The 26925-nt window shown below is 46.2% G+C and overlaps 1 non-coding gene and 2 pseudogenes across 1 annotated transcript; 2 read left to right on the forward strand and 1 right to left on the reverse strand.

The window, feature by feature from the left end:
* The first annotated feature begins 651 nt into the window (after positions 1-651).
* On the forward strand, positions 652-2097 carry LOC123117090 (putative vacuolar protein sorting-associated protein 22 homolog 2; annotated as a pseudogene).
* An 11772-nt stretch (positions 2098-13869) lies between these two features.
* TRNAA-AGC (transfer RNA alanine (anticodon AGC)) lies at positions 13870-13942 on the reverse strand. The gene has a single exon. It is a non-coding gene; the product is annotated as a tRNA-Ala (tRNA).
* Positions 13943-22570: 8628 nt separating this feature from the next.
* Positions 22571-23709, forward strand: LOC123115077 (NF-X1-type zinc finger protein NFXL1-like; annotated as a pseudogene).
* Positions 23710-26925: the final 3216 nt, after the last annotated feature.

Below are 26925 nucleotides of genomic sequence, written 5' to 3' on the forward strand. Positions count from 1 at the left end.
ATACTAACTATTATTCTGATCTACTATCAATCTTGCTATATTCCGCACTTGTTTGTATCTGCTATTTGCTGATCCTAACTAGCTTTTAAGTGCATGACCTGCATGTACCCAAAACTGAGCAAACATAACATGCTGTTGCGATTTTGTTTGTTTGTGTGTGTGTGTGTGTGTGTGTGTGTGTGTGTGTGTGTGTGTGTGGAATTACTCATATACACCCCGGTCTGACTAATATGCTACTATTGGGAAAGGTGTCAAGAGGGGGGCAATCAGCCATTTTGATATTTTTCATCATGGCACACCTTATCAAATTAGCATCCAGCAGATTGTACTGTACATATAGAAAGCTATATGTTAACATTATGGTTTATGGCAAAACAAATGCAATGTCAGCAACTTCATTTGTTGATTTCTACTATTTTAGTGACAAGTATTACCCTGGGGTTTGGCCAATTGATTAATAATCAGTTAATAACGTCATTATCAAACGAAGTAAAACCTAATATTATTGCTAAAACGCCCGTCTGGATCCAGAGAACACCAAGTAGAACTTTATTTAGTATCATCTTGTATCAGTTAGGTGTCAATTGGTTGCTATTTTTTGTGATAGCTGATAGTTCTAGATTTCACTCTTCTCATGGCATAATTCCAGTGTGGTGGTATTATATTTTTATCCCCATGTGCTACAAGAGATGAGAATAAATTGGTAATGGCAAAGCATATTTCAATTACCTCTGCTAATGGTATGTACATGATTGTGCTAGTGCAGAGTGACATCCGTAAAAAATCGGTATTTAGGCAGCAGTTTCATGAAATGTGTGCAAAAGTTGGAGTAGATCCATTGGCATCGAATAAAGGAGTTTGGGCAGAGCTCCTAGGAATCGGTGACTTCTACTATGAATTGGGTTCGTATAGTTTAGCTTCCTTTGATCTTCTTTCAATCTTGTAAGTTTCTCTTATACCTTTTTATGCTCAGCTTAACATCCATGTCAATCATGGCAGGTGTTCAGATTGTTGACATATGCATAGCAACAAGATCGCATAATGGTGGTCTTATTGACTTGATAGAACTCCGCAAACTTCTCTGCTAGAAAAGAAAAACTGATCTTGGTTCATTATCGTCAGATGACTGTTTACACGCTATAAGTAAGCTGAAGGTCAGTCTTATAAGCTTATATTGTCAAATAATATGTTTGGAAAATTGATGCTTCACATCATTTTAGAGTTTGAACTATAATTAATGCATAATCCTTGCTCAGTGCAATGTTATTTGATGTACTTTTATAGCTTTCCGGCTCTTGTAATCCTTCATTTGTGCAGGTTCTTGGTAGTGGTTTTGAAGTAATTTCTATTGGGAAGAAAAAGCTTGTGTGATCGGTTCCTACTGAGTTAAATAAAGATCATAATGGGATACTTGAACTAGCTCAGGTTTGTGTTTTTTGACACAATGTTACAATACAAGCGTATCAATAGCACATTTGAAAACTATTTTGGCAATATTTTAGTTAGGCACTAGACAAGCAAGACATAGGTTGATACAACCTATCAAACTGAGAACATGCATAAACTGATGTGACCTATACCATAATACCACATTACTCTAGTTGTAACATCATTCACATGCTGGCTAAAGGCTATGTCACTGTAGAACATATTGAGATGGAGTTCTTATGGTCAACTAGACGCGGAATCGATGCCCTTGAAACTTTGCTGAAGGTAAATACCGCTCTCTGGATTTCCTCCTTATGATAGCAATCTACATGGTTCATTCCTGCGCCAAAAGGAAAGAAAACCAGCTTTGTTTTTTAGACCGCAAGTTATGCTGGAACTCTGATATATTCACACTGGACCGAGACCTACACTGCTGTTTTCTGGAGCCATATGCATGCCCATGGACAATTTTCATGCCCGGATTATAATTAGCTGTAAAATTCTTTGCCGCCTGTATAATATGGGCGACTTCTAACCCATGGAACTCTGTTGCGCGATTAGGAGGGACTTGCCATGATCTACAACGGACACAGGGATGGCAAGCGTAGATACTGGTTCATGTGCGTCACCCTCAGCTCCGATGCCTCCAGTTCCGAAGCTAAGTCATAATGTACCCGTGTTGTTGTATTTTTACCCTTTGTGTTGATGAGAGCTGGAACCACCTGTGCTGCTGGAGCAGTTACATTATTGGCTCACTAGTACGCCCTGTGCAAGAAGTAAGTGAAAACAGTACACGTAGTACCTGCAATAGTCAAATCGTGTGCGATTCTTGCTTCAGACCTTTCTGCTCCTGCATACACACAGTAATTTTGATCAGAATTCTGATGCGTTCTTTCTGCTCCTGCATACGCACAGTAATTTGGAGTAGTTACAGTTGCTGAAGAAAATTCTGATGCTCATGTAGTTAAAGTGAGGATCAAGTAATTTCTGATGCTCATGTACTTTCTTATCAAGGATAAAGTGATCATTCTTCTTCTCTGATGCTCTATCTAACTTTTGCTGAAGAAAAGCAGAGAGTTAATTGAGGCTTAACATTTTGGCTGGCATACGCTGTGTGCACTAAATCTTGGTAATTTCATGACAAAGCCAAGCTACGACAATGCTACTCTTTCTCCAATGATTAATAACCATGGCATACATTACACGTAGTACCAGCAATAGTAAAATCGTGTGCCATTCTTGCTTCAGACCTCTGTTGTGTTCTTCAGTAAAAGTTGTGGATGCTGTTATGGGACTGGTGAACAACTAGAAATAAAGCAAGCGAAGGGGGAAAACAGAGGAGCATGGCCGAGGTCAGTGTGGTCATTAGTAAGCATGTGTTAGATTTCAGCCCGGACAGGCCCCCCAATCCAGTTCGCCGGTGATGATACATCAGGCTTGGCAGTTGACGGATTCAAAGTTCATGAAAATAAAATGTTGATGCTGCCTATAAGGAGGACTGAGGAACGGGCGCTTGGGGTTTTGTCAGTTTGTGATGAGTTTGGCGATTTCATTGCTGCGGGGGCTGGGAAGCTGCAACATGTGCGTACTGCTCTCCATGCTGAAACTGAAGCATGTGTCAAGGCCATTGAGGGAGCTATGGACCTGGGTTTGCACAGTGTAATCTTTGAAGCAGACTGCCAAACTTTGGTGACTGCCCTGAAAGACCAAAGAGTATGAAGCTGCAGATATTGGGGTCCTCCGAAAAGCTAGAAAATGTCTCTTGAGAAAGCTAATTTCTGGTTTTGCTCCGTGAATGTAATAGAGTTGCGCATGAGTTAGCACGACATGGTTTTGAGGCGCCTGTGCCGTTCTCTGCTTGGGCTGAAAACGCCCCTGACTTTTGTTGTTGCTTTGGTGATTAGCGATTGTGGTAGCCACCCCATTTAAGTGGAATACCATATTTCTAAAAAAAACTATTGTACACATGTTTGATATGGTGTATGCAAGCTTACTAGTTATACATGTTTACAACTTATGTGTTCCTATTTTTGTTTTTGCTGGGATACAACTCATGTGTTTCGACTGACGAACGAATTGAATGCTCCCCAACCGTCCCATGTGTGAAGGGTGCTTTCCCTTGTACATATATAGACCTTCAGCCGGTGTCATTCTATGCATTTCAACATATTGGTAGCACTAGCCTAGCACACTGTATATGTAGTGATCAAATGATCAAATTGAGGAGAGGACGAGAGAAGAGTTAGAAGGAAGATGTTATAACAAGTACTACATGAGAACGAGAGACGTCAGGAACAATAAGAAAACCAGATCCTTTAGTGAGTCAGAGATGAAGGGAGATGCTCAAATATGAAGCTAAATGGTGTGTCTCTCTTTTAACACCCCACAATGATATTCTGGACCTTGAAGCGGAACGCGCTTTAGAATTGATTCGCAACTTAGCAGCGGTCAAACCTATGAAAGATTCCGACATAGATGCTTTGGGAGTCAGGGTGCTAGATACTTTCTGTGCGGATCTTGCCCTATCCCTCCCTGAGACAAGGAGGATGACGGTTCTATACCCCTAGGGGATGTTGCCCCGATCGAGGATCAGGTTGTTAGGTCCACGGAGCCCGGTTGTGAGGACCGGATGGAGGATCAGAACAAGCCTAAACGAAAGTGGAGCTGAAAGATTTATCCAGCATCCGCGGTGCGTACAAGTGCCAGGATCTGTACTACTAAAATATTCCATCATGAATTATGAGAGGAATCTTTTGGAATAGCAGAGGTCTGAATGACTCGGCTAAAAGAAGGTTTCTAGCGGATGCTTCCATTGAGCATAGGTTGGATTTTATCGCCCTTTGTGAAACAGGAAGGGACAATTTTTCTCCACAGTTTTTAATTACTTTATCGGGAGGTGTCGATTTTGATTAGCATTGCCTTCCCCCAAGAGGAAGATCAGAGGGGATCCTACTTGGGGTTAGATGTGAGATGTTGGAAGCCCGAAGTGTGATTATGGGTGATTTCGCTGTCAAATTTCGGGTTAGATCCAAGGTCGATGGTTTTAATTGGGTACTGGTGGCGGTATATGGTGCCGCGCAGCCAGAACTCAAACCAGACTTTTTGGCGGATCTCGTCCGTATTTGCGGGTCTGAGCAGCTTCCAATCTTGGTTGGGGGTGACTTTAACATTATTAGAAGGAGAGAAGAAAAGACCAATAATAATTTTGACGGCAGGTGGTCGTTCATGTTTAATACCATTATAGAAAGCTTGGATCTCAGAGAGATAGAGCTTTCGGGTAGAAAATTCACTTGGGCTAATACGTTGCAAAACCCGACGTTTAAAAGCTGGGTTGAGTCCTCGCGACATCGGCTGGGAGCAGAAATTCCCTCTGGTAACAGTCCAAGCGTTATCTCGCGGAATCTCAGACCACACCCCTTTGCTGGTTGACTCTGGTGAGGCAACGCATGTGGGCAATAAAAATAGCTTTTCTTTCGAACTAGCATGGTTTGAAAGAGAAGGTTTCTTGGATCTGATAGCTAGGGAATGGGCGAAAGATGCAGGAGGAAGAACTTCTGTTGAGAGATGGCAGAATAAGATTAGGCACTTGAGAAGTTTCTTACGAGGGTGGGCTAAGCATCTCAGTGGGATTTATAAGATTGAAAAGGAAAGGCTCCTTACACTTATTCAGTCCCTAGATTTAAAAGCCGAGTCCACAATTTTAGAAACCACAGAGCTTAATGCTAAAGTAGACGCGGAGATGAGATTGAAAGAACTTCTGCGAGAGGAGGAATTGAAGTGGGCATTGTGAGCTAAGGTTCGCAAAGTTGTCCAAGGGGATGCCAACACTCAATTCTTTCATATGATCGCCAATGGCAAGCATAGAAAGAAAAGAATCTTTCAGCTCGAGCAAGACGAGGGGACGATTTTAGAACAGGAAAACCTAAAATTATACATAACCAATTACTACAAGGAGCTATTTGGGCCTCCAGAGGATAATTTCGTGTCCTTGGATGAGTCTAGGATTGAGGATGTTCCTCAGCTTGCTGCGGATGAGAACGATGTATTAACTGCCACATTTTCGGAGAAAGAGGTGTTTGAACCTATTTCACAAATGAAGAATAATAAAGCTCCGGCGCCAGATGGATTTTCGGCGGAGTTTTATAAAAAATGCTGGCACATAATTAAAGGGGATTTGATACCGATGTTCCATGATCTATTCTCTGGACATCTTCAGTTGTTTCATCTGAATTTTGGAACAATAACTTTGCTTCCGAAAAAACAGAGGCTGTGAGAACTTAGCAGTTCAGGACTATCTGTCTTCTTAACGCAAGTTTCAAAAAATTTACCAACGTTGGGACTAATAGACTCACACAGATTGCACACTCTGTGGTGCAGCCGTCCCAAACTGCTTTCATGCCGGACAAAAACATCCTAGAAGGGATTGTGGTCCTTCATGAAACGCTCCATGAAAATACGAAAAAAATAGTTGGGGTTGTTTTCGAAGTGGATTTCGAAAAAGCGTACGATAAAGCCAAATGGCCATTTCTGCAACAGGCCTTGCGTATGAAAGGTTTTGATCAGGCCTGGAGACACCAGGTAGAATTTTTCACGCAAAAAAGGAGTGTTGGAATTAAAGTGAATGATGACATAGGTTACTACTTCCAAACACATAAGGGCCTGAGACAAGGAGATCCAATGTCACCTATTATGTTCAACATAGTAGTCGACATGTTGACAATTCTAATAGGAAGGGCAAAGGATGCTGGTTAAGTAGGTGGCATGGTACCTCATCTAGTTGATGGAGGTGTGTCTATCCTATAGTACACCGATGATACTATCATCTTCATGGAGCATGACTTGGTAAAGCAAGAAACATGAAGCTGGTGTTATGCTTATTCGAACAATTGACCGGGTTAAAGATCAACTTCCACAAAAGCGAATTGTTCTGCTTCGGAAGAGCCAATGGGGAACAAGAGACGTACAAACAATTGTTCGGGTGTGAACTGGGGGCTTTACCTTTCACGTATTTGGGTATACCAATTCCCAATCGTAAGCTAACAAATAGAGATTGTAAGTGTATTGAGGATCGATTTGAAAAGAAACTGAGCTGCTGGAAGGGCAAGTTGATGTCATATGGGGGGCCGATTAATTCTCATTAATTCGATACTCACGAGCATGCCTATGTTTCTCTTGTCTTTTTTTGAGGTACCAGTTGGAGTTCGGAAAAGACTGGACTTCTATCGATCCCGCTTCTTCTGGCAGAGTGATGACCTGAAGAGAAAGTATAGACTCGCTAAATGAGATATTATTTGTTGATGAAAGACCAAGGAGGTCTAGGTATCGAAAATCTTGAGGTTAAGAACAGATGTCTTCTCAGCAAGTGGTTGTATAAGCTATTTGTAGAAACAGAGGTCACGTGGGCGCAGATTATGCGTAATAAGTACCTTCATTCCAAAACTTTATCCTAGGTGACAGTGAGGCCAACGGACTCGCCTTTTTGGAAAGGACTGATGAGAGTTAAATCAATCTTTTTCAACCGGACAAAGTTTATAGTCGGAAACGGTACCTCTACGAGATTCTGGGAGGATACATGGCTAGGGGAAACACCCCTCGCGCTTCAATATCCTTCCCTTTATAACATTGTTCAAGGAAGAGATGCTTTCGTTGCGACGGTACTTCAGTCCACTCCTCTTAATATCCAGTTCAGGAGAACACTAGCCGGAACCCGTTGGGAAGCTTGGCTCCATCTTGTTAGACGATTGATGGATGTGCAGCTTTCTCAACGACCAGACTAGTTGTGCTGGAAACTAACTAGGAATGGAGAGTTTACGGTTAAATCCATGTTTCTGGAGGTTATCAACTCTAGCTCTATTCCTAGTTCGAAACATGTTTGGAATGTCAAAGTACCTTTGAGAGTTAAAGTGTTTATGTGGTTTATACACAAATAAGTCATTTTAACTAAGGACAACTTGACAAAACGCAAGTGGATTGGTTTCACAAGATGTAGTTTTTGTGACCGGGATGAATCCATCAAACACCTCTTTCTGGACTGTCCGATGGCAAAATTTTTATGGTGGACTGTTCATATAGCTTTTTATATTACTCCTCTGAATAATATCAACATGTTATTTGGGACGTGGCTTGACGGGATAGATTCCGAAACAGCGAGACACATTCATGTAGGAGTATGTGCTTTACTATGGGCAGTCTGGAACTGCAGAAATGATTTGGTTTTTAACATAACAACAAATACTCATTTTTTGCAGGTTGTCTTCCGAGCCACTGCGTTGATCCGTATGTGATCGCTACTCACTCCGACGGAGCCCAAGGAGCATTTGGTTACTGGATCTATCCGATGGGAGATGGTAGCTCGGGCTATTTTCAACCGGTTTGGATGACGGTCATGTAATAGCATAGGCAATTAGTTTTCCTATCTTTCTTTTGCCAGTCGGTTGTGGCTTCACTTTTACCCTTCTGCTCTTTGTGAGCTTTTTTGGTTTGTTCGTTTTGAGACTTCAAGACCTATGTTGAACTTATTTGCTTTTTAATAAATGTGGCCGTATGCATCGCTCTAATGCAGAGGCCGGGGATCTCCCTCTTCTCTAAAAAACCCACCGCTAGAGCCCATCGTTGCAGCCGTTGTCGATGAAATAGGGTTTCACCCCGCTTTGTATTACAAAGCAAACATCACCGATACAACCAGATAGGTGCTGGGGCGAAAGCAGCACAAGCACGCCCAAAAGAAATGAAATGAGAAAAAGAAAAGAAACAAATGCCGACACTGGCGGATCAACAAAAATGAAGAAGCTTCGCGACCATCGCGCCCACCGGGGATCCTCCATTAAGCTCCTATACTCCAAAGCGCTTGTACCAATCAACACCTCCAAGAAGGGATGCGACGATGACGACGCTGCTGCCAAGGGTTTCCCCCGATACGCGACGAGGAGAGAGGAAGGGTACCCCCGACGCCCTCCAGGAAGGTCCGGCGGCACCCTCAGGCACCACCACGTCGGTGTCGGCTCAGCCGACAGAGATTTCTCCTGATCCCAACCTTTACCTCGGGCACTCCGGAGCACGCCACCAAACAAACCACCACTCTGCGCCAAAACGATCTTGAAGCTTCCGTACCGTCTCACCACGGCACCGCGAAAGGGGCCTGCTCAACGAAGAAGAGGAGCCGGGACTCGGGACAACAACATCGTCGGCACACGGGAGGGCCCAACCTCCACCGTCAACGACAGTAATCGACCGGAAGCGACAGCAGGAGCATACCAGGCCCATGGGCCCACAGGCCCCGCCGGGACCGCAATGCCCGTAAAACTCCCGCCGTCATGCTGCAAAAGGCACGCCGATGGCGCCACCACCACGAGTCCGAGCTTCTCCTCCTCCGCGCCACGCAGAGGACGTCGAAGCCACGCCAATGGCCGGTCCGCTAGGACCCAGATGGGGCCGGGAGGGGCCAGATCTGGGCCGGGGGCACGCTGTCGGCCACCGCACGTCACCACGCCGCCAAGGGGCAGCACCTCCACCTCGCCCGCCGCCGGGTCGCCGGGCCGCCGCCTAGCCGAGCAGCACCGCCGCCGTCCCTTGCCCCGAGAAGAGGAGCCGCACGCGCGGGGACAGGAGGTCCCGCCGCCGCCAACACCACCCGAGCTAGCGCAAGTGGCGCCCGCCGGCAGCGGCGAGGAGGAGCTGGAGGACGGGGACGGCCGAGAGGGAGAGTTGGGAGTGCGCCGCCCTGGCCACCTCCCGGGGAGGCGGGGGAGGAGGGGGCACGGGAGGGGCGCGCCAGGCGGCTGGTGGCGGCAGGAGGGTCCGGCGATGGCGGAGGGAAACCCTAGCGCTGGAGCCGCGAGCGCGGAGCTGCGGGGCCTCGTTGCCGTGCAGCTCCCCATGATGCATGTGCTTTTCCACAGATGGTCCGCTTCATCAACCGTAGCTTCGAACCCTGCGCTTCTGCTCGTTGTCATTGTAATCGCGACGGCCGCCGGGCACGCCTGACATATCTTTGCGCAAGGGTATCCCACGCTACTGTGTACCAGCCACAACTGCGCCGTTGATTCTCTTCCATGGCCTCAAGCAGCTCTGCCCGCCTCGATGAGTATCGCTTAGTAGCAGGTGTGGAGCTAACACTATATATGGCATCGGGTTCACGTCCCCCCATGGATTTACTATATAATATCTTTAGTAAATTGATGCTAATCAAAGCGTAATTAGTGCCCAATACATATAGTATACAAAGATGGCCCAATTGACAAATCTAGCTGGTTTCAACATTTGAATCCACGATGAACATTTCTTTCTTCCAAAAAGAGGGTTGAATGCACACAACCATATTATTAAGAAGTACCCACTTTACTTTAGTTGACTTTGTTCTTGCTGCCCACAAAGAAGAAAAAATAGGTATGTAGGGACAACAGGTTTTAAACATTTTTCACCCCAAACAAACATGCTAGATGCACGGTATTGATCCCCGCACCTCTAATGAAAAAATTGAATGCGTGCCAACCTTTGCTCTCATGAATGGTGATTTCAGGTCATTGCCCTTTATTTACACCGCCGCATCTTCATTCGAGCAGATTGCAACCTTTGTATTTCAATTTAATCTCAAAAAGGTGCCGGTAGAATTTTATTTTCTTAACAACACAGCTTAGTATATCAAATAGGTTAGTCACATATACATATCAATTACAGGATGGGAGAAGATACAATACAAATGTGAGAACCTATGGGAATAGAAGACATTGGGAATAGCGGTGGTACGCCATGTGAAAGTGGCTTAACAGAAACACGAGATATTAGATCTGCACGCGAGTGAACTGTTTTTGCACGAGAATGAACCGTTACAAGGCGTTTTGCTGTTTCCCTTTTGTTTCATTTACGATCCAATGTTACTATGGTTTGTGGCTGCAGCCCCGCCTTTGTGAATTAGATAGATTGTAAGTGTGGTCAACATGGAAAACATACATCCTTTTTCTCTCCCATATTTTTTTTGCATATGTACAGATTTCATAGCTGAAACAGAGGATGATTTAAACTCGTGGCTCGTGATATCATTGTATTATTATTAGGTTTTTTTCCTTATGACATGCTTTGCTCCATTCAATTCCTTTTGATGATACTCTGGTCACACCCTTGGACAGCGAAACCGTGGCGAGCTCATCCACTGCCCCCTCTGCTCCCACCGCCATACGCTGGTAATTCATGCGACGTGTTATCGCGAGCCCTCGGCAGGATGAGCGCCGCCGTACATCTTTTCTGCGACTGTCCCGACACCCCAGTATACTAGTGATCTAAAAGATCTTGTATAAGTTAATAGAGGGACCACTGCTCAAAACAGAAATGTGTTGTGTACCAACACCCCCCGTCCGTCGAAACAGACACGCTAGAATCCAGTGATTGTTCCCTAAAAAAAGAATCCAGTGATTGCTCTGTAGGCTTCAACGATCATGACATTAGATTCAAAACAAAAACATCTCTTCAGAAAAATAGTCAGGGGTATCGATCACCGATCCGTAATTAACTGATCAAGAGGTTTCTTACTCCACTCCGTGTAATGGGGCCTGCTATTTGCTCCAATTACTATCACATCTAGTGCAGCCCATGCCATTCAGCACATGAAAAAAAATGCGTACCAACCTTTGTTCTCATGAATGGTGATTTCAGGTCATTGCCCTTTATATACACCACCGCATCTTCATTCAAGCAGATTGCAACCTTCATATTTCCATTTAATCTCAAAAAGGTGTCAGTAGAATTTTATTTTCTTAACAACACAACCTAGTATATCAGATAGGTGATGGCCACATCTACATATCAATTACAGGATGAGAAGATACAATACATATGTGGGAACTTATGGGAATAGAAGACATTGGGAATAACGGTGGTACGACATGTGAAGATATGGCTTAAGAGAAACACGAGATGTTGGATCTTCACGAGTGAACCGTTACAGGGCGTTCTCCTGTTTCTGTTTTGTTTCATTTACGAGCCAATGTTGCTATGGTTTGTGGCTGCAGCCCCGTGTTTGTGATTGGAGAGATTGTAATTGTGCTAAAAAAGAAAAAAATACATCATTTTCATCTCCTATATTTCTTTTTCTTCGTTTGCATCTATAGGAAAGGGAAAACAGTTTTTATAGCTGAAATTAAGGATGATTGTATTATTAGGATTTTTTTCCCCTTATGAAATGCTTTGCTTTGTTCAGTTCCTTTTGATGCGACTCTGTCGTGACACCCTTGGACAAAAAAAGATCTTATGTTACTTTACAGAGAGAGTACTACTCAAAAGTAAAGGTTGAAAACAAAAATATCGCTTCTGCAAAATAGAATCCGTTGGAGATGCGGGTATCGATCCCCGTACCTCTCTCATCCCTGTTGGTGCGTGTGTTTAAAATGTAAATAATATTTACCTGACTTTAGAATAAACTCAGTACTCTCTGTGTTATTCCTTCACAGGACCAAATGGGTGGCGCAAGCTACAGCCCGCAAGCAGATATCAAAGTCCAGCGTGGCCAGCGATACCTTTGGAAAGCCTATCCAACAAGTTTGAGGCCCAAGCCAGAATTCCATCCGGCGCCCCACTCTCTCTCCTCCCTCCCTACATAAGACACTCCAAACGCCCCAAAATTTGGAGGACACTTGGTTGGACAGGGCAGGTGGACATGTCCTCCCAAGTTTTCCAAGCCATCCAAATGTGAAAAACACTCAAGGAAAAGCAGTGAAACTGCTGCTTCAAGGAGAGCAAGAAAGCTTGTACTTATTTCACGGCACGCCCACAAAGGCCGGAAGAGCGGAGGCCTCTCCGCTCGCTCTTAGCCCGGCATCAACCATCAATTTTGGGGCAGCGCCTCCACCGTAGGAGGTGCCCACACCTGCTTTCCCAGCCAGCCCCGATGGGCTGGGGGAGGGGGGACACGAACCGGTGACTGCCGACGGCCGCTGCTGAGCAAGCCTTAGCCCCAACCCTCTGGCCTTGGCCCAGGCGAGCTTGCACAACGCCGCATCCAAGACCTTCGGCATCGATCTGATGCCAATGCAGTAATGCTACGACCACCACGAACGTCCACCAAGCCCGTGACAGGAAAAACCGAGTATAGGATGACGGCACTACAAATTTAGAACCTATTAGAACAAAAAGAGAGAAAGAGGGCATGCTTATTTCTTTTGTTTTATTTTCTTGACGGGTACAGCGTGTAATGGACATGGCCCATATTGCAGTTACCCAAGTGTACTTTGGGCCACGATAACTGTCAAAGGCTTCTGAGCAGGAAACATAGGGACAAAACAATGAACACATATACTTTTATAGGGATAAAACTGAGCACCCTCGCAAACAAGCGACAAAACTGTCTAGGGTGACTCAATTAAGGGCATGAATGTAATTACCCCTTTTAGTTACTATCACAGCCAGTGCAACCAGTGGCAAAGCTAGCCCAATGGGTCAGAGTGGTCCAATAACGAAAGTATTTATACATATCCATTTATTTTTATTTATGCCCCTAAGTGCAACCCATGCCATTCAGCTCATGGGAAACCAATGAATGACTACCAACCTTTGCATCTATCAATAGCGAATTTTTGGCCATTGCCCTTTATATACAACACCGGAACTTCATTCGAGCATATTACAACCTTCCTATCTCCATTTGATCTCAAGATGTTGGCATATTTTTCTTCTTAATATTGGCAACAATAGCTTATAGCTAGTACATCAAATAGGTGATAGTCACATATACACATCCAGTAGAGGATGAGAGAAGAAACAGTGCAAAGGTTAGAACCTATATGGGAATGGAAGACATCAGGAATAGCCGTGGTGCAGCATTTCCGCCTCAAAGAGCCCTAACAGAAATATAATATTTTAGATCTTCGTGAGAGGGAAATGCTACATGGCCCCTGTTCTCTTCGTTTTATTTACTAGCCAAATGGCTAATGATGTGCAGCAGTAATGTATGTGATCGTGGCGCCGTGCTGACTTACCTTCATTGACTCACTCTCCCGGATTGATTCTGGGTGTCGTATAATCAGGAAAACAAGTAAAGGGTGCATTTTAATTTTTTTCGTCTCCTGTTTTTCTTTCCTTTTTGATATAGAAGAAAAAAAGTTTATTTTCAGAACAGAGCAGATGAAACAGCCGATAATTCGAACTCGTGACTGGCTATATTAGTTGCGTTTGGTTTTTTTCTTTTTCGTGTGGCATGCTTTGCTGTGTCTAGTCCCTTCTGCGCCGGGCCCAAGCCATGCCGCCGGACGTCGTTACTTCAACCGCCCTTGGCACCCCGTTCGTTGTCGAAACTGACATTGCGATGTTAAACCAGAAAGAAAAAAGATGACTACATCCATGAGACCCTGGCAGTGAATTTTCTCACAGGCAGCATCACCGCTGTGGGCGTGCCTCTACTGGACGCTTAACAGCTGCAAAATTTTAAAAAAAGATGCATAAAATGACTATTATTGGAGATGCGGGGTATCGATCCCCGTGCCTCTCGCATGCTAAGCGAGCGCTCAACCATCTGAGCTACATCACCGTTGGTGTGTGCGCCCAAAAAATCATCCCACATCCCGCGACCGCCACCGGAATGGAACCGCCAGCGAGGAAGAAGGCTCCCACAAGCAAATCACATGGTGGTGGCTTGAAGAGGCCGCCGCGCGACCTCGTCAGGGCTTCGTCCCAAGCGAAGAAGATGAAGGCGGCCCCGACTGTTGTTGATGCTTCAGCGCCGCCATGGCCCGCGGTTGGTGCTGCTGTTGATGGTGTGCCTCCTCCCCCACCAACTCCCGCCCCGTCGCCGGCTGTGGAGGAGGAGCCATTGACGCCTGCCTCCACTATCTCCAACTTAGTCTACGAAATGTTGCTATCACGTATTCCAGCATTAGTGCCCTATTTTACATCATCTATTGAAGTCGGAGGTTTTTCGGTGATGTAAAAAAAACCACTTTTAGGTGATATAAATTTTACTTGAACCACAATTGGGTGCACCATTTATATCATCTATTGGAGATGCTCTTAGAAAATATATAGTTGGGCTCCTCAAACACACACTATAAGTTTAGGAAATCGCGACCCAACCGGACCTATACATCCGGCCTAACCGACACCCCTCATATTTTGCCCATATATCTAGGGTGGATATGTGAGCCCAGACGCGCATGGGCTCGTCTGCCATGCCGTTATAGACAGACAAGACCCACCTTAAATTCCACCAAATCGCCTCCTACCTAACCGGATCTGCCCTTTTCTCCTGCTCTCTTCTCCCTTGTTTGCCCCACCCTCATTAGCTCCGCCGCTGACTCGGCCTCACAGTGCTGCCACCATCATCACAAAACTCCTCCCCGCCATTCTCGTTGCACTGGCCACCGCCGCGGTGTGTCCCGCTTTTCCCGTCATACACCTTGCCTTCTATGTGTTCTAAAAATGTTCGAGCAAGTTTTTTTGGATTCTTTTGTAGGCAAAATGATGGATTCATCAAGTTTCAGACGATGAGTATCAAGATAAGGAGCTTGATGAATTCATTCAAAAAGAGTTCTTCGATTCGTCCAATTTGGACAACGAAGATGCTGACTTGATGATGATGATTAGTTTCCAGGAGGAAATGGAGAAGGAAGTGGAGCACATTAGTGAACTTCAAGGGTTCGGTCAAAGGGAGGAGAGTTCTAAACCGGATAGGGTCACTAGCGCACGGTAGCTCTACAGGGACTAGTTCTAGCCTGGACCAACATTGCCTGATACATTTTTTATCGACGCTCCATATGCGCAAACCCTTGTTCTTGCAGGTGGAGGGAGTAGAGGAACATCATTCCCTACTTTAGGCTCAAGAGGGATTGTTGCGGACAACTTTCGTTCTCTCCTTTGCAGAAATGAAAGTCTTCTTTAGGATGCTTGAATTAGGTACTGTCGTCGATGTCGTTGGTGAGATGGTCTGGATGGGGGAGAGCACAAACCTTGATACCACTTTGAGATTTCCTTGTGTAGTGGGGAAGGTCTTTGGAGTAGGGTGTATGAGAGAACCAACTATGCAAGATACATGAATGTTGATGGCTATTGGAGCATGAGAGGTTTTTCAGCTCGGTTCAGTCGATTGCATGCATTCGCAATGGAATAACTACCCCAAAGGGTTGGGAGGGGTGTACCAATGCCACACCAGAAAGGCCACCATATACTAGAAATGTAGTGGCATCAAGGGACTTGTGGGTTTGGCATGCATTTTTTGGCATGCCTATGAGAACGACACTACAAATTTAGAATCTATGAGAACAAAATGAGAGAAAGAGGGTATATTAATTTCTTTTGTTTTATTTTCTTTGATGGGTACAACATGTATGTGACATGGCCCATACTTCAATCACCCAGGTGTACTTTGAACCAAGATAACGATTAAAGGCTTCTGAGCAGAAAACATAGGATTGATACAAAGGGTGCATATACTTTTATAGGGGCAAAACTAAGCACCCTCGTAAACAAGCGGAAAAACTATCTAGGGTGACTCAACAAAGGGCATGAATGTAATAATCCCCTTTAGGTTTTTTTAGGGAAATTATCCCCTTTAGTTACTATCACAGCCAGTGCAACCAGTGGCAAAGCTAGCCCAATGGGCCAGGGCGGTCCAACAATGAAATTATCTATATGCATCCATTTTTTTGTGCCCCTCAGTGCAACCCATGCCATTTATCTCATGGTTAAACAATGAATGACAACCAACCTTTGTGTCAATCAATAGCGAATTTTTGGTCATTGCCCTTTATATACAACACCACAACTTCATTCGAGCAGATTACAAACCTTCCTATCTCCATTTGATCTCAAGACGTTGGTAGATTTTTCTTCTTAATATTGCCAACAATAGCTTAGTACATCAAATAGGAGATAGTCACATATACACATCGAGTAGAGGATGAGAGAAGAAACAATGCAAAGGTTAGAATTCCTCCCAAAAAATGCAAAGGTTAGAACCTACGGGAACGGAAGACATCGGGAATAGTCGTGGTGGAACATTTCCACCTCAAAGAGCCCTAAGAGAAACATAAGATTCTAGATCTTCATGAGAAGGAAATGCTACATGACCCCTGTTCTCTCCGTTTTATTTACTAGCCAAGTGGCCAATGATGCAGTATAGATTCTGGCTGTAGGGTCGTGCTGAACTACATCACTGTCCTCAATTTTGATCCCGAGTGTGGTAATCAGAAAAACAAATAAAGGGCGTATCCTTTTTCCATTTCCCGTGTTTCTTTCCTTTCTGATATATATAGAAGAAAAAAAGTTTATTTTCATAATAGAGCATGTGAAACAGCTGATGACTCGAACTCAGTGACTGGCTATATTGGTTGCGTTTGGTGTTTTTTTCGTGTGGCATGCTTTGTTGTGTCTAGTTCCTTCTGCGCCGAGCCCAAGCCATGCCGCCAACACAGAAATGTACCAACACGCTTGTTCGTCGTCAAAACAAACATTACTATGCTACTGATGACTGGCTATATTAGTTGCGTTTGGTGTGTTTTTTCGTGTGGCATGCTTTGTTGTGTCTAGTTCCTTCTGCGCCGGGCCCAAGCCATGCCACCGACACAGAAATGTACCAACATGCCCATTCGTCGTCGAAACAGACACTACTACGCTAGTAAAAAAAATAAAAAGAAAGAAAGATGACTACAGCCATGAGACCTATTTTCTCACAGGCATCATCACCGGCATCGCTGTGCCCGATTTTTCCTAAAAAGATGCATAAAACGGCTATTGGAGATGCGGGGTATCGATCCGCGTACCTCTCGCATGCTAAGAGCATCTCTAGCCGTTGTGCCCCCCACGAGGCGTTTTTTCGGCCTCCTGGGGAGGCCTGGGCGCTAATTTAGTCTTTGGGAGCAAAAAATTTGCAGCCGTTGTGCTCCCCAGGTCGTCGTTTCTTCCTGGACCACCGTGGCCATCGCCGGAGTTCGGTCCATCCCGACGTGCCTAGCCCCTCTCCCCTCCTCCCAACCTATCCACGAGCTCCCCCTCACTCCCGCAGCTCGCCCCACCCACTTGCCCTCGCCGGAGCTGGCTGTTCCACCGAAAACCATCACCACCGTCGCCGCCTCTGTAACCTCATGTCGTCGTGGCCTCCCCTCTGTTCCATCCCTCCTCACTACCCCCTTGGCCTCTGAACGGGTGCGCCTCGTCGCCCCGGTCCCGCCGGTGTCCTTATATCATCCGGGGCCCGTCGGAGTTGCCCGCACCGTCGAAGACCACCGTCGCCCGCCCGCCTCTGTTTCTCCTCTGGCGCCGCCCGTTGCCGCGTCCCCGCGCCTTCCCGCACCTCCCTCTGGCCGGGAACGGGTGCGGTGGGCCCCGCCACGGCCACAGGTGTGCTCGGCTCGGGCGAAGACGGCAGGAGCCGGCCGGCCCGTCGCCGGCTTCGCCTCTCCCCTCTGCTCCTCTGTCTCTGGTCGGGTGGAGCCGGACGCAGCACGGTGGCGAGCAGGCAGGGAGCGGCGAGGAGAGGAGCAAGGCGGTGAGCGGGGAGATGCGGGGCAGGGGGCGGCGAGGAGAGGAGCAAGGCCGGCGACGGGAGATGCGGGGCGGTGGAAGGAAGAGAGAAAGGAGAGGAGAGAGGAGAGAGAGGGGAGAGAGAGGGGCTGCAGGTGGGCCTGCGCATGCAAAAGGCGAGCGCCGGCGTTCCCAGCTGCCCCGCAGGGAGCTGGGTGTGGGGTGGGCGCGCCGGCCGTAACATTTGCTAAATCCGGCGAAAAATGAGGTCCTGGATGCATGGCTGGAACGTTTTTTTACAACCGGCGCTAAAAAAGTACTCCTCTTTTTTTTGCACAAAGAAAGGCACCTGAAAGGTGCCCAAATTTTCATTGACAGCTTAAGGGGTCATTACAAGTTACAGGGGCAACAGACTGAAGAATAAGAGACAGAGCCCGAAAAAGAGGCTGCAATGGAGAAGCAAAGATAGGTTGAAAACTAATCAACCAGATGAACTGCAGCTTAAAGAAAAGACCACCAGCATCGGTAGAGATGTGTTGTCATATGCTTGTGGTAACACCAGAGTCCATCTATTCTTGCAGGCAGGAGGACCCTTGCTTTGAGTGTTGTTTTTAGTAGCAATACACCTTGTGTAGTTGGAACCCTGTGCCAGAGAATTGAGCTAGAGCAGCCGCAACAGGACAGAGGTTTGTGTCATGTGATCTTGTAGAGCAAATCATCATTGGCTGATCTGAAGCCCGGTACACCTGTTGTGCAAGATTGTGAGCCACTCCATTTAGATTCCTGGAAATGTGGAACACCTGAGCATTTAGAATAGAATAAATGCTATTAAAAGAGGCTAATTCATTTCTGATATTCCAAGGAGTAGCAGGGTGGTAAATGGTCTTAGAAGCAGCAGCAGAAGCGAGAGGAAGACAATCAGTTAGAAAAGTAGGTTGCCGCACATTCAATTTGTTTGCAATAAGAGCAGCGCAAGAAAGAGCCTTGGCTTCTGCATGAGTAGGATCTGTGGTTACAGGGGCAAAAGCCTGAATCTGAATATTAAGCTCACCATGATCAACGGGAATAGAAAAGTAAATTCCAATACCTGTACCAACTTGTCCCCTCAGAATACCTGGAATTTTTGAAGATCGAAAGGCCGCATCAGAATAAATTTTAGTCCCTTTAATGATGAGATCAAACTTGATAGTTGTACCCTGCAGAGGTATATGTTGTTCATTATTCAGACTGTCTGAAAAACTGTTGTACACTTGTCCCGACGCCAGTGCCTCAGCCTGCAGCGCGCAGTCTGTATTTGCAGCCATGATGTGAATCTTGTTCGGGTGTACTTTCCTGCGCTCAAAAAGGAGCTCATTCCTTGCTTTCCAAATGCACCATAAGAAATTGAAAACATTTTGCATTGAAGCAAAAGGATGACCAGAATTCAGAAAAAGAAGTAATGGCTGAAAGTAGAGAATCATGATTATGAACCAGAGTGTCAGATCTAATAAACCAAGGGTGCGCAAACCAGGCAGCTCTAGCAAAGTGACAAAGGAAAAAAAGATGGAAATCGTCTTCGTGATGCGCACATCTAGAACAAATTTGAGAAATATGACTGGAAAATTTACCTGCTCTCATACCAGTAGGCAGAGCTTTATTAAGAAGACGCCAAGCGAAAGTTTTGATTTTAGGGAGCATGGAATTGTTTTTCCACATCACTTTAAGAAAGTTTTTTAAATCAGTGGCGACTTGAGTAGGAGCTGTTCTAGGATGAGCATGAATGTCCTGTAAACAAATTTTATAAGCATGTTTAGGAGAACAGCTGCCATTGGGAGCTAAAGGCCAACAAAGAAGATCTTCATTATCGTCCTGAATAATATTGGTATTAATGATTTGAGAAGCAAGAGGTTCCCTAAAAAGTTGGCGGATGAGCTGATGATTCCAAGACTTAGCTTCTGTCATCCAAAGATCTTTAACTAAAGAGGGATAAACAAAAGCAGAATGCTGAGGAATAAGGTAGTCATAAATAGTATTCCAATTGGTACACCAAGGCATGCTCCATAAAGAAATATTCCCCTGGGTCAGTTGGTAGAACGCATGATTTTTAATCTTGGGAAACATTTTAAGAATAGCAGCCCAAAAAGCAGACTTAGGAGGAGCTGGAGTAGCTTTCCAAATAGTTGTATTAGGGAAATATTTGGCTCGGAGTACGGAATATAAATGTGAAGTAGGATTAATTGCTAACCTCCAAGCCGCAGCTAGAATTAGACTTCCATTAATTGCCTTCAAGTTTCTGATACCCAATCCTCCTTCTGTTTTTGAATTTGAAATGTCCTTCCAAGCACGAAGGCAAAGACTTTTCCTGAAATCTGTTTCTCTAATATCTGTCCACCAGAAGTTTCTAATTACTGCAGTAAGTTTAGCAATGAACTTTTTTAAGAATAAAATATTGGACATGTAATAAACTGGAATGGCCGAGAAAACATAACGGATTAATTCCAATCTAGTAGCATGAGAAAGCATATTAGCTTTATAGGAAGGCAGCTTGTTAAGAAATTTATCTAAGACAAACTTGTAAGCAGCTGCTCTATTGTTAGCAGGAAGAATGAGAGGATGACCTAAATGAGTGAAGCTGTCATCCAGATTAGCTACTGGAAAAATGCTTTTAATGTCATCTCTTACCTGTTGAGGAACATGAGAACTGAAAAAAAATAGCTGATTTACTCCAGTTAGGAGTTTGGCCAGAGATGTTACAGAAGTGATTAATCAAATTGACCATAACCTGAGCCTCCTGACAAGTAGCCTGCCCACAGACAAGAAGATCGTCTGCAAACAGTAAGGAGATGCTCTAAGCGAGCACTCTACCATCTGAACTACATCCGGTGCGATGTGCTGCTTGAAAACTTGCTTTTTTATTATCGTCACCCATGGTAGAACGTACTTCGACACTATCCATTTTTCCGATTGACGGACGAACTACACCACAGAACCGGGCAGTGAAAATGCCGTGATCGCACAAGAGTACCTTGGCTGTGTTTGACAACAAGGTATTGGAAAAACTGTAGTATTGGAAAACTGCAGTATTTTAAACTATAGGTACTAGATACCACAGTTTTCATATATCAAAGTATTTTGAAGTATTGAGAATACTTTGATGTGTTTGGTTGGTACTCGTTTACAATGACCGTAAATTAGCTGCATAGCCGTTTCATAGCAGTTGCAACATGGACGTTCTTAGCTAGCCTTGCAAAATGATTGGCCATGCTCACACAAACAGGCCAGGTGGCATGCCTGGGCATCAGCGGCGGCTGGAGCGCAGCAACACGACACAGAATATTGACCGACGCTATAGCTTGGCTGCTGCTTGGCCTAACATAGGCGCATAGTGGCGAGCCGGCTAGGACGATGAGCGGAGGCACGGGCGACGGTCAGGAGCAGTGCATGTGTGGACAACAGTGCCTTGTGGACTCGTGTTGCAGCCATCAGCACAACCATGGCTGGCCAGCGTACTGACCAGATGCATGCACGGGGCGTAGGAGGAGTGCAAGCGGAAGTACGAAGGCCATCATTTTTTTCCATTGCTTTCTCTTAGCTTGTCCATGACTGACTATGTCAAACAGAGTGCGGCAGCGGCAGCGGCGGCTTGCAGTGAGGAAACTGACGAACAGATTCGTTTTCTTCACCAGCTCTGTTTTTTAAAAAGAGGTCGGAGGTTTTCTTTTAATACAGAGGAAATACTGCGGTTTTGGCAATAGCAGTTATAAATACCATAGTTTTTTGGGTTGCCAAACAGGTTATAGTAATTAAAACCGTAGTAATTGAGAAAACTGTAGTATTCCTATAATACTTAGAAAAAAGCTGAGCTACCACACGGGGCCTTAAAGGCTACAAGCAGACATCTCAGTCTGACGTGGCCCAACTGCGCCTTTGGAAAACCTATCCAACTTTGAGGCCCAAATCAGAATTCGATCCAGCGTCCCACACGCCCCCTCGGCTGTACCTACAGAAGAAATCCAAAAACGTCCCGTCACGTCATTAAACTGGGCGGACACTTGGTTGGACAGGGCAGGAGACATTGTCCTCCTAAATTTCCCAAGCCAGCCATTCCGAATTGCAAGTTATACTTCAATTTTTTTTAAAAGGAAAAGCAGTGAAACTGCTGCTTCAGGAAGAGAAAGAAACATCGTACGTCTTTTTTTTTTCTCTTGCGAGGAAATAGCTCGGACGTCTGACTAAAATTCGCCTACTCCCTCCGATTTATATTAATTCTGGCTCCCTTAGTACAACTTTAGTACAAAATTAATCCGCAAAAGAAAAAAAAATAGTACAGGATTTCGCATTTCATGACCTCCGCATTGTTGATTGTTGATGACCATGTAGTTAAAGCAACTAGCTAGCTTCAGCTGAACCAAGCGAGGTGGCCACAAAATATGCAATGGGGCGCATAGTTTGTATCTCGCGTCCATACCACACATTGTTGATTGTTCCAGTACCCTTCGCCAATCACCACTCTTTCGGCGGCCAATGCGACCCATGCTAAGCTTCGGGTGGCCAACAACCGATGCTTTGCAAAATGCCAAGCGGTGGGAGGCCGTCAGCGCCCCTTGCAGAAATTTGGAGCTGCGGCCAGCTCGTGGGCTATAAGATGGACATGCAGGGCTCCGTCCATTGCACCACACGCAAAGCAACGAAACAAGTAGTCCAAGAGAGCAGTAGTAACTGACGGTCGTCATGGCCTCCACGCCAACGAGCTTCGTGGCCGTGGCGCTCCTCATGGCCGTCATGCTCAGCACGTGCCGAGCTGCGCGCCTCCTCGCCGACGTTCCGGCCTTGCCGGAACCGACGCTGCCGACCTTGCCCCCGGTCGTTCCCACGGTCCCTGCCCTGCCAGGCGGCGTCGTGCCGACCGTGCCGACCGTGCCGGAAGTGCCGACAGTGCCGCTGCCAACAGTACCCAGCGGCGTCGTGCCGACCATCCCGACGGTTCCCACCGTGCCGGAGGTGCCGACGGTGCCCACCGTGCCAGGTGTGCCGGCGGTGCCGCTGCCAACAGTACCCGGCGGCGTAGTGCCGACCGTGCCGACGGTTCCCACCGTGCCAGGCGTCCCGACGGTACCGTTGCCGGCAGTACCCGGCGCCGTCGAGCCAACAGTGCCAACCGTGCCAAGCGTGCCAACGTTGCCTCTGCCGACGATGCCGTCCATCCCCAGCTTGCCAAACTTGCCACTGCCGCCGATGCCGTCCATCCCCGGTGACCTGCCCAAGGTGCCGGTGCCATTACCACCGATTCCGTCCATCCCCGGCGACCTGCCCAAGCTGCCGGTGCCTCTGCCGCCGATGCCATCCCTACCGGACCTGCCCAAGGTGCCACTGCCCCCGATGCCATCCATCCCTGGTGTGCCCAAGATACCACTGCCGTCTGTTCCGGGTGTGCCGGCCGTGCCGTAGTTCCTCCTCAGCTGACGCACTAGAGGAGTAGAGGTACGTCATGACCGTGCATGCACGGGTGTGGGTGGTCGTTGTTGCCCTACCCGATTTACGAGTGTAATATAACTTTGACTTGATAGCATTTGTTTCGAGCACTACATGTATAAGTCAGTACGTGCAAGTAGAGAGAAAAAAAAAGTAAAGTACTCTCTTGTGTGCGTGTGGTCTATTTGCAAGTGAGTGTGGTGTGGATGTATAATGTTTACCTGTCTATACTTGTCCCTTTATGTGGTGGGAGTCATTCTTTGTATAGGCTAGGGCCTAGGGGTATTGCTCCATTTTATACGTGTGTGCACTGTATATTGTTTTCTTTTCACTTGTATCAACATACGCACTATTGATGCGGGTATCATAAGTTTCAAAAGCTTGGCTTTACGTATGTATGTCAAATTGTTCTGCCGTGATCGCCTTATCTTGTAATTGTTCTGTCATGGTTGCCTTTGTTCTGTACTCTGTGTAATAATCAATAAGAATGTTTGTGTGCAATGCAATGATGCAGAGGCTAGGGGGCTTTAACCTCATTTTAAAAAATGTATGTATGTCAAAAAGAGCTTACATGGGGCCAGAGGGTTTTGAATTATGTGAGTCTTATCTGCGTTTGGATTTTTTTTGTATAAATATAATTGATGTATATGTTTTATATGAGTTGTGTTAAGAATAATAAGCGATGCATTCATATAGCTGATATCTTAGGTTGTTACTCCACCAGTCTAAAAAAGTAGCGTTTAATATTTCAAACTCTCGCATGCTAAGGAGGAATTAAGAGAGGTCATTTAGAGTCCATGCAATCCCATCACATGTGGCTATAGATGCGTAAAGAGTCTCAATCTATGAATTTATGGGCGTACTGCCTATGTAATCACATCACATCATACATGTTCTAGCATAAGTACGAAATATTTTACTTCTCATATCTATGTTATCTTTGTCACACTTTTATAGTGAAACTATAAACGCTGGTCCAATTTCACAAATAAGAAACACCTTTGAACATCTTTTACATAGTTAGCAAGACTAAGAAGGTGAGGACAAACTTGCGCTAGATCATTGTTAGCGGCCTACAACACTCCATGCATAGTTAGCAGGACTCTCATCGACGACCTCTTATGCTACTTAGAGCCCATGCATTAGAGCATTTCTAGTAGTACCCCTAAACCCTCAAACCCTCAAAAATAACCATTTTTTACGGGATGAGACGAAAAAATTCCAAAGAATAGAACCCCTTAACCCTTAAACCCTCAAAAAATTTTAGAGGCTCAACCCCTATTCTCCTTCCCAGCCTGTAGAAACAGGGGTTGGCCAGCCCAACCCCTCCCCGACCCGGTTCCCTCGCCAATGACGCGCGGGAGGGAGTTTTCAGCTCCCCATCCCAGGGTCCGGCCGCCGCCGGCCTCAGGCCGCCCTCCCGCCGCTCCATCCCCGGCCGCCCTTCCGCCTCCCCGCCCCGTCGCGCACCGCCCCGGGCCGTGCGTCCTCCTCCCCGCCCCGGCCGCGCCTCCTCCTCCCCGCCCCGGCGTCCCCTCCCGCCTCCCCTGCGCCACTGCGGCCCGGCCGCCCTCCCGCCTCCCCTCCCGCCCAGGAGCCGGCATCGAGGAGCCGCGCCCCGGTCGCCCAGGCCGTCGAAGCCGCGCCGCCGCCCTGCCCTCCCGCCGGCCGCCCCTCCCGCCCTGCCCCGGCCGCCCTCCCGCCGTCCAAGCCGCGCCCCGGCCGCCCTCCCGCCGGCCGCCGCCGCCGCCTACTCCGAGGTGAGGTATGTGCTTTTTTTCATTTTGTTTCATTTTCTTTATTGTTTCATTTTTTAGCACTAATTAGTGACTGTCCTTTGCAGATGGAGATGAACAATGAGGAGATTGTCATGGACTCGATGTCCGATTCGTCAGATTGGTCGACATCCGACGATTCTAACATTGATGAGTTGTTGCAAGACGACGACGTCGGATGATGAGCCTCCTCATCGACGTGCAATCGTTTGAAAACCGCGTGAAGCTGATGGATCAGAGGAGAGGGTCGAAGATGGGGCGAGTCACCATCTACCGGAACCGCGCTCTCAGACACGAACATTTGATGGAAGACTACTTCGCCGAGGTACCTACATACCCTCCTCGTCTCTTCCGCAGAAGGTACCGAATGCAGCGTAGTTTGTTTGTGAAGATTGTCACCGATTGTGAGGCCGCCTCCTATTACTTTAAACGTCGTAGATCCGCCGCCGGTATCATGGGGTTTAGTGCATATCAAAAGATATCGGCGGCAATGCGGGTACTCGCTTATGGCATACCCGCGGATTATACCGACGAGTATCTTCACATTGGGCAAGATACAACCACGGAGTCTGTCCGTAGGTTTGCCAAGTTGGTCATCTGGTTGTACGGTGAGCAGTATCTTCGGGCACCAAACGGGGAAGATACAAAGAGATTAATGGAAATGAATGAAAAAAGGGGATGGCCGGGGATGCTAGGTCGTCTTGATTGCATGCATTGGAGGTGGAAAAATTGCCCAAAGGCATGGCACGGAATGTATTGCGGTAAAAGCCGTGATGCTACCATTGTGCTTGAGGCCGTAGCATCTCAGGACACATGGATTTGGCATGCATTCTTTGGGTTGCCGGGAACACTCAATGATATCAATATCCTCAATAGATCTCCTTTGTTCAGAAGATTAATTTATGGGGATGCTCCAGCTTGCAACTACAAAATCATGGACAATGAGTACTCAATGGGATACTATCTCACCGATGGCATCTATCCCGAATGGGCAACTCTTGTGAAGTCCATCAAGGAGAAAAATGGGGTTCCATTAACAAGAAAAGAGGCTCATTTCACCAAGTCACGAGAGGCAGCCCGCAAGGATATTGAGAGAGTTTTCTGTGTTTGCAAGCAAGGTTGCCATAGTTCGTGGTCCATCTCGGTTTTGGGACAAAAAAACCTTGGTGAACATCATGAAATGTTGTGTGATTCTACACAACATGATCCTAGAGGATGAGAGAGGGTTAAACCTCCCTTGTTTCTATGACAATGTTGGTACCCGTGTGCAACCGGAAAAAAACCCTTCTCGCATACACGCTTTTCTTCAAGCACATCGTGAGATTGAGGATGCAACCACTCATGGTCGGCTCCGGGATGATCTAGTAGAGCACCACTGGCAGTTGGATGGGCGGCGCATTGGCCCATGATGTATCTTTGTTTTACTTTTCTATGTCCTATTTGATTCAAACAATTAGTGTAATTTGCTCAAACATTGTTGTAATAATTTGAATGATTATTGTTTTATTCGGTGTTGTAATAATAACTAGAATGATTATTGTTTTATGTCAAATGTGATGGAATTTGTGATATGTCATATGATGAAATGTGATGAAATGTGTGATATATGAAATGACAGTTTTAAAGATTGGGGTTGAGGCAAAGACTAAAACCCTCAAATCCAACCCTTAAAGCAGTATAAGGGTTGGGTTTGAGGGTTCTAGTCTTTGCCCCTGTTTTCAACCCTTAAAAGTGTCAAAAACTGGCACTTCTCAACCCTTAAAACTGCTATAAGGGTTTGAGGGTTTGAGGGTTCTACTAGTAATGCTCTTAGCCTCATGGTGCATTCGAT

This window comes from Triticum aestivum, chromosome 5B, assembly GCF_018294505.1.
Source record: "Triticum aestivum cultivar Chinese Spring chromosome 5B, IWGSC CS RefSeq v2.1, whole genome shotgun sequence".
Taxonomy (NCBI): domain Eukaryota; kingdom Viridiplantae; phylum Streptophyta; class Magnoliopsida; order Poales; family Poaceae; genus Triticum; species Triticum aestivum.